Source organism: Syngnathus floridae, chromosome 14 (genome assembly GCF_059516105.1).
Source record: "Syngnathus floridae isolate MCC-2025c chromosome 14, RoL_Sflo_1.0, whole genome shotgun sequence".
NCBI classification, from domain to species: Eukaryota; Metazoa; Chordata; class Actinopteri; order Syngnathiformes; family Syngnathidae; genus Syngnathus; species Syngnathus floridae.
In genome coordinates this window covers 13930183-13943128 of record NC_142426.1, presented here as the reverse complement: position 1 = coordinate 13943128, position 12946 = coordinate 13930183, and the positions used below count along the sequence as shown (strand labels likewise).

The window sequence follows — 12946 nt, the reverse complement described above, 5'->3', positions numbered from 1 at the left end:
TTGCTCCGTAAGGGCAACACTTTAATAAAAGGTTTCATTGACAAAGTTGAGCTTAAAGTCTATTTGAAAATTTGCTGTCAATAACCAGAAAATAAGCCAGCTGACAAGTCGTTGTCACGCCTCGCCCCCAACTGCTCCACTATGTGTCTGTCTTGGTTTCTGTCTGTGTGCTCGCCCCTCCCCTCCCCTCCTGTGTGCCCATGATGAGTGTGATTGTTCCCACCTGCCTCTCGTTACCTGTCGTGTATAAAAGTCCTGTCTTCCCCTCAGTCCCTGTCGGATCATTGGTATTGGTATTGGTTTTGGTCATTGGTTTTGGTTGCTGTCGTTCGGTGTTGTCGTCCTGTCTTGATGCCGTCATGTCCTGCTGTCTTCTTGTTCCACGTCCCGGTCAGTCAGTCAAGTTATTGTTAAGTCATGTCAGTTTGCCTTTTGAGTTGCTTCAATAACCCCTTGTCCAAGCTGCACTTGGTCGTCCTGCTCCATGCCACCACCAGACCGTGACAGTCGTGGGTGAGTCGCACACAAATTAAGAGTCGAATGATTTTCTTGAAATGTGCGGTGGGTTTTTTGTGTGCAGTATTGCATTTAGTAATTTGCAAAAAGATCAAGTTCTACCATTAATCCTAAAAGTATGATACAAATAAAAAGCAGACTCTGAAATATATCAAAGAGAAGTGGGTTAAGCTATTTCTCGCTGCAAGGTATCAAAAAATTGGGACTTTTGAAAACCCCAACGCAAGCCCAAAGCTAATTAAGGACATTTCATCTCTGATCTGGAATTGTAAGGGAAAAAGTAGTATAATTACAGGGCATTGTTTCTTTTGCTTTCTATTGAATGAAAGTATTATTGAATGCGCTGTTGTGACAACAGTGCAATTCTGCTTCACTCTGAAAGCTGTCATTGTGCCAAATGCAATGTAAGGCTAAATTGATAAAAGAGTAAGAAAGAAAGAAAGAAAAAAAAATCATGTCGGTTGAGCACAACTGTCATCCGAGCACATTCACGTAAGTTTAATGAGCCGTAGGTTTTGGCCAGGCTCTCCTAATGACTGCCAAAGTGCACCATGCAGGCGCAGAATGCTGATCATTGGTTTGTCCCAAATGACTCTATTTGGCTGAAGAATTTCACACATTCAGGGAACACGTGACCCTTGTCTAATACTTTGTAGTACCCCCTCAGGTCTTGCCTTTCTGTGAAGAGTTTGGAAATACTGTTTGTTCTAGCTAGTATATGGCAACACACTTTGTTGAGCTTTTATTGCAGGGAACTGAGGCTAATTTGTTGGCCTATTAAGCGTATTTTTCAGCCAGTAACAACACAATCCGATTACAGGAAAGTGCATTGTGATGATAAGACACTGATGAAGAGTTGGAACAGTAATTGGAAGCACGGAGAAGGAAAAAGCAGGACCACCCGAGTCGGTCGGCTATCTCCTTTCCGAGTCGCTCTTAAGTCCGATCAATGTGTGAAATGAAATGTTTGAATGCAATCTTTCCCAATGCTACTGGAACAAGCGGGTCAATCAAGAGCTTGACACGCTCTCGGGAAGAAGTTCTACCACATTGCACCTGTGTGCCTAGCATGCGGCATTACCCATGGGGGTCTGCTATCGATCCAGCCCCATCAGTTTGGTTGTCAGGGATGCCTGGGGCTGAACAGGGCTGGCGGTGGAGAGCAGGAACACAAATGTAGCAGCGCGAGAGAAGTCGGGGCCGCTACTCTCTCCACGAGAAGTGTTCGAAGCTTCGGAAGAATAGAAATCGGGACAAAGACAAGCGGGCTGCATCGGTGATGTAAACGGTTTCCAGGGAAGCTGTCAATTTGGCCCTTTCAATGTTCTCGAACAATTCACTCACTCTGAGATTTGATACGATGACTTGGAGCCAGTCCAGGGTTTGCCCGCTTTTGTGCCCAATGTCAGCTGGGATAGGCATCAAGCCACCCATCTGTTCCCCAAATGAGGACGAGCACAAAAGAACGTGGGCGGGTGGGTGAAATTGATACCCTGTTCATAAATGAGGGTTATTTCCCTCAGGATTCAATTTACTGTCATTTACCGACTCGAAAATAGATTGGAACCTTGACCTACTGCTATAGGTCCCATGTTTTTCACGTACTTGTGGCTTTTATTTTCTGTTATAATGTTTTTTGTCATTTCTGTATCGTAGATATGTCCATATCTAAAACATGCACGCTAGATGAATTCAACTCCTCACTGGCCATAGGTGTGAATGACTTCTTGTCTGTCCACAGTTTTGATGGACTGAACAGAACATTCACGTAGGTGTCAAATGTATGAATGTATCTGCTTCAGCAGGCCCAAACACAAGGCCCGCCGGGGGCCAGATGCGGTCCGCCACATCATTTGATGTTTTTCTTGATTTGTGATGCAGCAGTCGTCTTGTTATATTAGCGGGAAATCAAATCAACAGATAACATATATAATGTAAGCAATTGTAGGATGATTTTTTTTTTTTGGCTGACCATTATAGAAGTGCATTAGAGAAAACAAAATGTTTTTCATTTGTTTTGCTTTTCCGTTTCTTTCCATCCATTTCTTTTATACATTTGGGAATCGATCCCGTCTCACTTAGTCAGAACAAAAGTCATCCTGCGTGAAAAGTGCCAAAAACAGAATGGGCTGTTCAAATTCAATTCCATGGCTTCTGGGGCGTAAGAGAAGAGGGATGGTGACTGACTGTGTGTTTCAAACAAAAACAAAAAAAAGTAGAAAGCAAAGCCCAGGTTGAGAAGTTCAAAACCCGAGTCTGCCCTTTTCTGTTCGAAGCGGATTTTGCTGTTTGACAAGTTTTCCACACTTGACAACCGAAGCTCGTGCAAAGGACATGCCCTTTTTTGTCATTTTTATTTAGAGGTCCTTTAGCGCAATACACATCAGCATTATGTCAAAACTGTGAATTGCTCTCCTTGCTTCACACCTCTCCCACTTAAGATGAATTCATGTAAAATGTATGAAGCTAAAAGCAAAACACACAAGAATGAATACTAACTCACCAATGGAGAGAGCCATGACTGACAAATGCAGCATGTTTTGAACATGCGCTTCACCTCACTCATAATCAAGGCATTTATTGGTCAGTGCACATAGCAACGCATTTGTAGCATCCTGGATCTTCATTCAGTTATTGTTCTCTTGACAGGCTCCAATTCTGACAATAACCTGGGAATGGTAATGTGCCTGTCAAAAAAGAAAATAAGTAGAAGGTGTGCTGAATGACTGCTTGAACAAAAATTTGATAACATAAAAAATGCCTCAGGGTCTTACTGAGTTCTCAGTGCATTGCCTAGTCTGCTTATGTTACATTGCCTGGAGAAAAAACATACGGAATTCCAAACTGGAATCTCTTTTTTTTTTGCATCTGGAATTATTTGCTAAACCGATTACACCGTTGAAGGCACCAAAGTGCTCAGGGGCAGATTGGGATTAAGTTGACATGTAACCTTTGCATAGACATGCAATATTTTGGTTGCATAAAGCAAAAATAATGAGATGAGTTTGAAAAAAGAAAAAGAGAGATTTCTAAGAATACAATATGTTTCATAAAACAGAACGTCGCTCGGCATGCAAGTATCGCTCGGCAAACTCGTTTTGATGAGATTTATTTTGGAACACGGTTTATAATGGAGCCGGGCCAATCATCGAGCTTCCCCACTGAATCTGTCAATACAGATGAGTTCAATCCTACCGGATGTGTGCGATTCAAACAGCTGTTTGTGGCGATTTCAGCACTCCATGCGGTGCTCAGGATGAATGCATCTGTGTAATTTGATGTGATTGTTTTTTTCATTTTTACATGCAGTGTATTTGCAGGCTCTACTTTTCCCCCTGTCAACATGGATCATTTCATGAAATGGAATACACAACTTTCAGATCAACAAAGTTCACCGATGCACCGGATGAGAGGTAATCACTTTTTTAAAACCTGTTTTTTGAATGTGTTTGACATGTACGTATAAGGACAGTATGAAAACTCACAGTGTGAACTTCCTACTTCTCTCAACAGTGAATCTTCTCTTCCCAGGCACAGCACAATTGCCTCCGCTCGAACCTGGTCTCTCATGGGTGGGTGTAACGTTCCGTCCGGTAAGTCGCATGATGTAACCGCGCTTGAACAGATGTGTTTGCTGCTGCTCATCCTGTTTGTATACGCCTGACGCATTGTGATAAAGGTTTTGGCTATTGAAGGTACAGCAGATTTGCCTAAAAGGTCCCAGAAGGGACATCAAAGCAAAATGAGTTGTCAAGACGAGAATACTTCACCGGTAGTGCGCAGGTCAGGTTGGCTTTGCACTGCACACATTTGCTGTGCGTGGAATACAGAGAAGTGACCTGAGCATGAGACTCAGGACCTCTTGACTGTGAGGCAAACTTTTGTGCTGCCATGCATGATGAAATGTTCCTGTGGTCAGAAAGAACTTCCAGCATATTATGAACACCTCCCTGTTTGTACATATGTTAAGGTTTGATGTGTGGACCAGCGAGTCCAACTTCGGCACTTTTGAAGTTTGTTTTTTTGTTGTTAACTGATTTTGATTTAAATGCAAATGTCGTTTTTATGTCTCACTGACATTTAAGTTAGGATGAAGAGAGGGGAAATTGAAAACCATTTAAAAAAAAAAAGCTTGTCTGGGAATGAAGTCTGACAGGCCTACGGTCCTTGTTGGGTGTTTTGCATCCTTGCTACATGAAAGGCTTTCATTTCACCCACCAAAGATCAGCTATTTGATGGAGATAGCTTTCTTATTTTCCATAGACGGCTCAATATGCAGCGCAGGCAGCTAACCTTTCCTATCAAAGGGGAGTGTAGGAAGCACCTTTGACAATAATCTAGGAAGTAATGAGTTGACTCATAAGAGCAGTCTGAACTCTGAAGGCACACGCTTTCATGTCTTTGAACCAAAAAGTCAAAACTTACTGTTCCTCCATAGCAGAACACGGAAGACGACTGATATTTTATATCTTTCATTTCATGACTTAATCATAATGAAATGGTTATGGAAATAACCGGAGCGCACTTCACAACTTGAAGACAGAACGTACACTACAATTTAGAGCAGCTAAAAGCAGGTCTAAGTTAAGGCTCAACGACTTCATTAGCTGGCCTACTGTTTCAATACTGTTGCCGTAGATTTTTTTCATGCTTGGCTGTGGGTATGGGTCAATGTCAACTTCATCTTGATCACCTTCTCTGGATGTGCCACTGTACTTGCGCAGCTCTCCAAAATGCCTGACGTCCTCTTATTGCCTGACCCACCAATAGACTAATACCTTTTCCCTACACAACCTTTTTATTCTGGACTTTGCTCGGCTGGTCCTAATGAACGCCGATTGCTCCATTGGGAAACTTTGAAATGTCACCGTAGCGATCGTTCTTTCTGGGAAACTGACCTTTGGGTGTGAATACACACTCGAGTTTTTAGGTGGAAAATAACCCGAATCGGTTCACATCGTGTAAGTGTTCAAGTCGCACTTTTGTAGCAATATTAAGACACATTTTCAAATGACTGTCATTTCACTTGGTCATTTCTGTACAGCGGAGAAATTCATCAATAGATCTTAGTTCATAATAGTTCATCACATACCTCCCATATGCGCATATCCAGCTTGTTTTGGGTGGTGTGCCGTGAGACACATTATGAAGCCGTGCATGTACGAAACCACACAGGAATGGATTTCCGGTGCGTTTATCCTCGTGACAGAAAGGTTGGATGATGCCGAAGCAATCGGGTCTGTGGGGAAGACAGAGAAATATAAAAAGCAAGCGCAGAGCGAGCAGGTAAAGTTAAAAAAGGGAAGACAAATATCTTCTCCTGGTGGATACTATACTCCCCAGAGATGCAAGTGTTTAACGTTTGCTTTAGTTCTACTTTTTAACTCGACCGATAGTGTTTGTTTTTTTTCATTCTATTGGGAGTCAGAGACAAACAGCAACAATGATGACACTATGCCATCCCTGATGTAGCGGACAGGATGGCTGCATTGCAGTGATTTATGACCTAATTGATTTACCGTATTTTCAATAGGTCATTTGACAAGCTTTAAAGGAAGATCAATAACTGCTCAGGAAGAATGAAATTTGAAAGATAATCGAATTGCATCTTTTTTTTTTTTTTCCCCCTCAGTATTGTGATTGCAATTTAATGTGTGATTATTTTTTTTAAGCCAGCCATCATTGAATTTGTTGTGTGTTAACAGTTTGGTTTGGCGCTGCTGTAAAGCCAGATCAAATCACTCCACGACCCACTTAAAAGCTGCACAAACTAAGACAAGGGCAGGCAAAATTATTTTGGATTTATGCCACCAAGGACATCACATCTTCCAGCTCCTTCCCCTCTGGTCGGTGCTATGAAAGTCTTTTATTTATTTATTAATCTCCCTGTATAACATTTGATTATGCAGGTAAGGCAGTTGAGAACAGATGTTTATTTGCAAGGTGCAGTCAAACAAGCAGTTGTTCCAAAATGAACATTTTTAACAGCTGACTCGTAATGTTAAAGTGACCCATTGCTAGTTTGAGACATTTCTGTCGTGCCTTTAGCACTCATTGTTTTGGATTTGATCAATCTGCATCATTTATGTCCTCCGTCTTCAAAGTATATATTTAGTTCCATCGGTACGTATGTCCAGTGACCTGAGATGATTGTATGGTTTTAAATACGAAAAATGATTCCGATTGCAATTATCACCAACACAAGCACTGGTTTAATTGTTTCAGCACAAATCCTAAACATGTTACCCAACAGCACACACGCTTGCTTGCACAAACACATAACCAGGGGATTTGAGTTTTTTTTCTTTTTTTCTCCCTCTCTTAACCAGCACCACACTGACATCATGATGAATGACTCTCGCTGTGCTTGCCGATGTGTGTGTGCGTGCGTGCGTGCGCGTGTGTGTATTTGCATGTGTGTGTGTGCGCCTGCAAGGTTCAAGGCACACAGGTTGTCACCCCTGAGAAAAACATCCCTCTCTCCCATTAAGCTGCCTCCGGATAATTAAACCGAGTTTGAAGAGCAGCCGAGCCATCATTTATTTACTCGTTTGTCTCCAAAGCTACATGAGCCCGGATACATTTATTCTATTTAAAAGGGTGGGAAAGAAAAGGCTTGGGCTATAGATTCTGCCAGGTGCTTCATATTTGGTGTTAATGGAATATGACCATGACAAGTTCTTGAATTTGTTTGCAGTTCTATCCGCGTTACATTCCCGAGTTTATATGTGACATTTCGAAGTATTGATGACAGACTTGCTTAGCTTTGCTGCCAGAAACAAATGTGTCGTTTAGTTTATGATTCACCATTGTTTGGGAAAAAAAAATGGCACTTAGTAATTTATGCATATAAAATTTAATATATTTAATATAATTTTATATCATTTATGCAGTCGTGCCATTGTACGCATCTCCATTTTTAAGCCTTTTCATTTTTATTTTAAACACGTGCAACATATGATTATTTTTTATTTTAAACAAGTGCAACATAGTACGATTGACATTTATTGATCATTATTTTTTATTTTAAACACGTGCAACATATTGCGCATGTTTTGAACACTTCTTGTTTAGAACTTATTTAACTGATTATAGAACCGTTACGCAGCAACATTGTTAGAAAAAAGATGGAATTGATTTGATAAAATGATACGAGAGTATAGCGACAGTCAAAATGTATCACTAGTTTTTGAAGATGTGGTCCAACAAATCAGATTTGAAAATGAAATGACGCAGATGCTTCAGTGAAGCAAAGTAGTTATAACCTTGTCAAAACGAAATGATGTATTTTAGTCCTCCGCATCTTTGTTGGTAATTAATTAACTCCAACATCTGAATGAACTGAAGCGAGACCAAAAAGCTTTTGTGTGCTCAAAACAGAATTGTCCCTGAAGTTCAGAATTCAAACAAGAAATCCAAATTCCCTCGCTAACTGAGTCAACAGTCTCAAAAACATATTCACGGTCAAAACGTGACCTTGACAAATACGTATTTCACTGCTCTGTGCAATATGCAAGTCGCAATGATCACACAGTTTCAATCATAGGTGTCAAACCCAAGGCCCGGGGCCCAGATGCAGCCCGCCGCATCATTTTATGTGGCCCGCCCGCAAAGACATTTTGCATCGACTTTGTGTCATGACTAAAATTCCGAATTGTCATCGCTTTAAAAAAAAAAAAAAGATCGTGCTTGCAATTTGTATGACCATTATTATTATTTGAACAGTTTTTACCAGTCTCTGATTGCAAATGAGTTCATCAGTTTGTTTTGTAGCCTAGAAGACGTTGACAGTCATAATGGCTCTCTGAGGGAAACGATGACTCCAATGCGGCCCGTGACAAAAATGAGTTTGACATCCCTGCTTTAAGTGGATTCACAATATATGTACATCTGAACGTCAAACAACTAGATGAGCTCATCCCAAATTCTCCCTAACATGAAAACTATCTCAATGTGATTCATCCCGAGCACCTTGTTAAATACATTCATGAATCACACGCAGAATCCGATTGAGGGTGTTCCGTCATTCCTTGGGGGGTGGGACAGTTCTTTCTGGGTGTATAGATGGTGTTCAAGGGTGACCGTGTTGTGTTGAATGCAGCACAGCACGGTGGGGAAAGTTGTCACCAATTAAAAGAAATCTGAAACGGGTAGCTCCCGGGGAGGAGCACGTTCGCCAGCTCTGACAGTACGCTAGTATCTTCTGTTTTTATGCAAGAAAGCTATTACTAGGTCATCTATGTGTACACTTGGGATCTTTTGGCTGCATTCATAGCAGGTGTTTAGGGAAAGGCGCTCAATTGTTGCGGGAGGCGGGAAAGACACGAAATGGGATGTCGGCCCATCGCTCCTTACACTGTTTATAAATCTTCGTCTGTGTGCGCTTTCACAGCTCATGTCCCTGTCATTCACCCTGTGACAGTGAGTAATGAGCTCCACTCACCTCTGCATAGCATTTGCCGGTCAGAGCTTTGTTCATTTTGCAAACCGGTTCAAGTCAACATTTTATTTTGTACAATAAAATAAGGGAATCGTTGTGTACAATTAAGATATTTCCAAGGCAGTAGGTGCTTACTGACGATATGAATCTCAACTCAACTTTATTTCTAGGGCACTTTCAAAACAGCCATAGCTGCATACAAAGTGCTGTACGTAAAGTAAACATTTGACATCTAAAAAACAAAAAAGGCAGTTCAAATCATAAAGTAATAACCTGAAATCAATCAACACAAAATCACAAGAATTCACCGAATTTACTTTTCTGAGACAATTATTCTTTTCATATATTTTGCTCAAAAACCTCCTTTGATTCACAACTTCATTCTTTATTGTCTTTCTTTTTTGCATTTGTTTTCACGATTGAAAACAATTTCAAGTGAGATTAAACACAATTCTTAACATTCAGTTCAAATATGAACCCAGTCCGGCTATCCGTATTTGAAACTGCCGCTTGACTTAACGCTCTGAAAGTCCTTAACAAAACCGTTTCAGTGTTGTCAATTTGGCATTGGTTCAATGGAGGTTGTTGTGAGCCAAAGAGACCCTCGAGATAAACTCGAATTGAGGTGATAAGGTCATGTAACAAGATGATGCTGGAAAGGGAAGGAGTTTGATGAGGTTCCATTATAATTCAACTTTTTCAGCTTTTTGGATGATTTTCGAAATTCTTCCGTCTCAGCCATCGCAGCATTAACGCAGCTTCGCTGGATTGATGTCAACAATGATGGCAAGACTTCAAAACACACTCTAAAATCATTCATAAAGCCCGATACAGACTGCAACTTGACGGAAGCATTAAGCATTCATGCAATCAATCAAAGACGACGAGTGTGTTTCATCAGAAGCAGTCACGTCAAGTTCATCAGAGCATCGCCGGCCGACTGCGCTAACACGTAGTACACCTCGATGCGCTTGACCAGCTCTATTTGTTGCTGCGTTTCCGAGGCGATAGCATAGGCGAGAGAGGAGAGTGTTGATGTGGCAGAAAACAGCCTCTCATTCAAAGTGACAGCAGGTGTACACAGGAAGTGCTCCCACCCACGCTGAATGTCATCACCACCCAATCTCGCAGATGTGTCACTTGTCAGCTGGCACACAGTCATGCCATTGTAAATTTATCCGAGGAATGTCCTGTATTATTAATATGACAACAATCTCTCCTGGCTGGCTGGCTGGCTGGCTGGCTGGCTGGCTGGCTGGCTGGCTGGCTGGCTGGCTGGCTGGCTGGCTGGCTGGCTGGCTGGCTGGCTGGCTGGCTGGCTGGCTGGCTGGCTGGGCTCTCAGCAGCATCTATAGGTGAAAGGAAGGTGATCATCTGTGCTTTGCCTCTGTACGCTTTCTTGATCAATCTTTCTGTAATGTGGGCCCTTTGGCCATGTGCTTGTCATGGTTCTCCTTGATTAATGATGCATTTGCCAGCTGCACCCCGACCTTACCTGGCAGGGGGTCAAGGCGGGTTGTCTCTGAAGCACAAATGTTTGGATGATCAAGAATTTCTCACATCTATGCACAAGTAGCGTGGGGATGATGCTACAAGTGTAAGAGAAAAGATTTGCTTTGTCTCTTACTAAATGTTTTATGAAGTGCTGTTTACTCACCTTCGGATTTTGTAACGTTCTGTAAAAGGTCCCTAAGCCCTCAAGCCTGCAAGCTAAGCTTACTGAAACAACTCTACAAGTTAGGTGAAAAGCAGGAGTGAGATGTTTGTGGCTACATTTCCAAGGATAGATAAACAACTTTAACCTTTTGTAGCAGCACAAATAAAGAGTAGCTCCATTATAGTTTGGTTTTGTGTTGAATTGATATTTTGTCTCATTTTGTCTGAAGTGCCACTCAAAAAGGATGAATTAAAAGGCTCAAGCGTGATAGCAGTTTAGATGTGGCCCCGAAATGATGCTAACGGTAACGTATGGAGCTTAAGTGCTGACAATGTGTAGGAAAAAAAATAAATAATTCTCTTCGGAGGTCAAGTACATTTAGTATAAGGAACTACAAGCAAATCTCAATGGCCAAATGAAATACGTTAAAGAGGTTGTCCGGGGCTATGTCAAATCATTGTTGTGAGGGGGATTTAATAAATATAGTCGTGATAATAATAATGTTCAATAAATGATCGAAGGGTTTGATACATGCTGTGTTGTGAATGAAAATATTGGATGACGTCCACCTCAACTTATCGACAGAGCTCAGAACCAGTTTGCTTGCACCTTGATTCAATTCACCAAAATCCAGATATGGTTCATGAGGGTGTAAAGTGTGGTCTGCCAAATGACATGAAAACACAGTCAACAACTTTAAATGTCAAACAGCTGGTTGGGAAAGTGATGAGCAGCCTCTGATAGTGCATGTGCAGGGCCGCTTTTATTATTGATTTATTTTTGCACATTTCGAGTCATAGGAGTTTCATGGTAGTCTTATCTATGTCTCCCCTTGGTCTCCTGAGTAGAGCATTATAACCGTATGTGCTGAAGAGCAACAATCTGGGAGGAATTGTCGACGTTGAGTGTATAGTACGTGGGGAAGATAATCTATGGTCCCGCTTTCTTTTCTCGCTTGCCCTCCTCCTAAATCTCCTTTCTAAGCACTTTCTTCACTTATTGATGAAATGGGTTTTTGCCACAATTATAGTACAGCTAACAGAGCCATGCAGTGAACCGAACATTTATCTGAGCACAATGAAAGTTGTAATATGCTCGCATCCATTTTCTCACAAATGCTGAGGTATACTGCAAAGGCTTTCTATTTCATTTCAAAGCTTTGACCGCAAAAAGAGTCAGGAATGATGCTAACAAAGTAATTATAGTGGTACCTTGATATCGGAGCACGCGCGCACACACAAAGAAACAACACACATTTCAACTTTGTCTTTCAAAACTTTTCAATTTTAAATCATTTCATAGTCAATAATTATAATTAATTGGACATCTCAAATTAGTGGTGTCATAAAACGTTAGGTTTACTTCACAGAAGATGTTTGAAGAAGTCTGCATGACTTCACAAAGCTCGGTCGGAACGTAGCATTAAAGAATTTGGAAGCAAATTGCATACGTGAAATCTAGAGTCTACACGTCATTCAATTTGTTTACGGCGTGGGCGTTTGGCTAGGCTGTGATACGGTTACATTTTCTATTGACCTAATATGCTCCCTGTAGGAACTTGCTAAGCCTCTGTCTCATTTCAAATGTACAATACAAATATGAATACAAATATTTGAGTATGTAATGCAGTGTTTCCCAACCTTTTTTCATTCACGGCACACCTTTTCATTGGAAAAATCTCGAGGCACACCACCAACAAAAATCTGTTAGGTGTTACACCAGCTTCCATATTAAAATCAGTTCTATTACAACAAAAGACGTAAAGTTCTATTCCTGTATATGTGTGGAGAGTAGAATAATTGAATAAAATAAATACAAAATATACTTTAAGTTGTATTTCTTTTGCAAATGAAAGGGACAGTTTCTGAAAAAAGGTTTTAGACTAAGGAATAAAATATTGAACACCAACTCATATAACCATGTAAATCACATATATATATATACATATTGTCTGGTGTTTTATTCCTTGTTTTTATTTTTGGGGGCATGAAAACAAAAATCTGACATTTGGTTTACTGCTTTATATGACAATATGTGTAGGTACACCTCATGGACATTTCAATAGGTACACTCCACGAGGTAAAAAAAATAAAAAATAAAATAAAATAAAGAATAAATAAATAAATAAAGGGTTAATTGCACGGTAAAAGCACATTCAGGTATGTTCTCACACCTGGGTTTGAACCAAGTTCTTCCCGAACATGAGCCCGTGTTACTCACCAGTCGACTCTTTCGACCTGGCAGATAATGGTCGTCTGCACTGTTTTGTACTAGTGATGTGCATTCCAGTTCTCAAGTGAACTGAATCTTTAGAATCGGTTCACTCACCCTAA

The 12946-nt window shown here is 40.9% G+C and overlaps 2 long non-coding RNA genes across 2 annotated transcripts; one reads left to right on the top strand and one right to left on the bottom strand.

The window, feature by feature from the left end:
- Window positions 1-303: 303 nt before the first annotated feature.
- Window positions 304-4077, top strand: LOC148387942 (uncharacterized). Its single transcript, XR_015862615.1, has 3 exons — window positions 304-513; window positions 3837-3929; window positions 4030-4077. It is a non-coding gene; the product is annotated as an uncharacterized LOC148387942 (long non-coding RNA).
- Window positions 2937-12902, bottom strand: LOC148387941 (uncharacterized). Its single transcript, XR_015862614.1, has 3 exons — window positions 12834-12902; window positions 5609-5755; window positions 2937-3203 (listed from the first exon to the last, which is right to left on the bottom strand). It is a non-coding gene; the product is annotated as an uncharacterized LOC148387941 (long non-coding RNA).
- Between the last annotated feature and the right edge of the window lie 44 nt (window positions 12903-12946).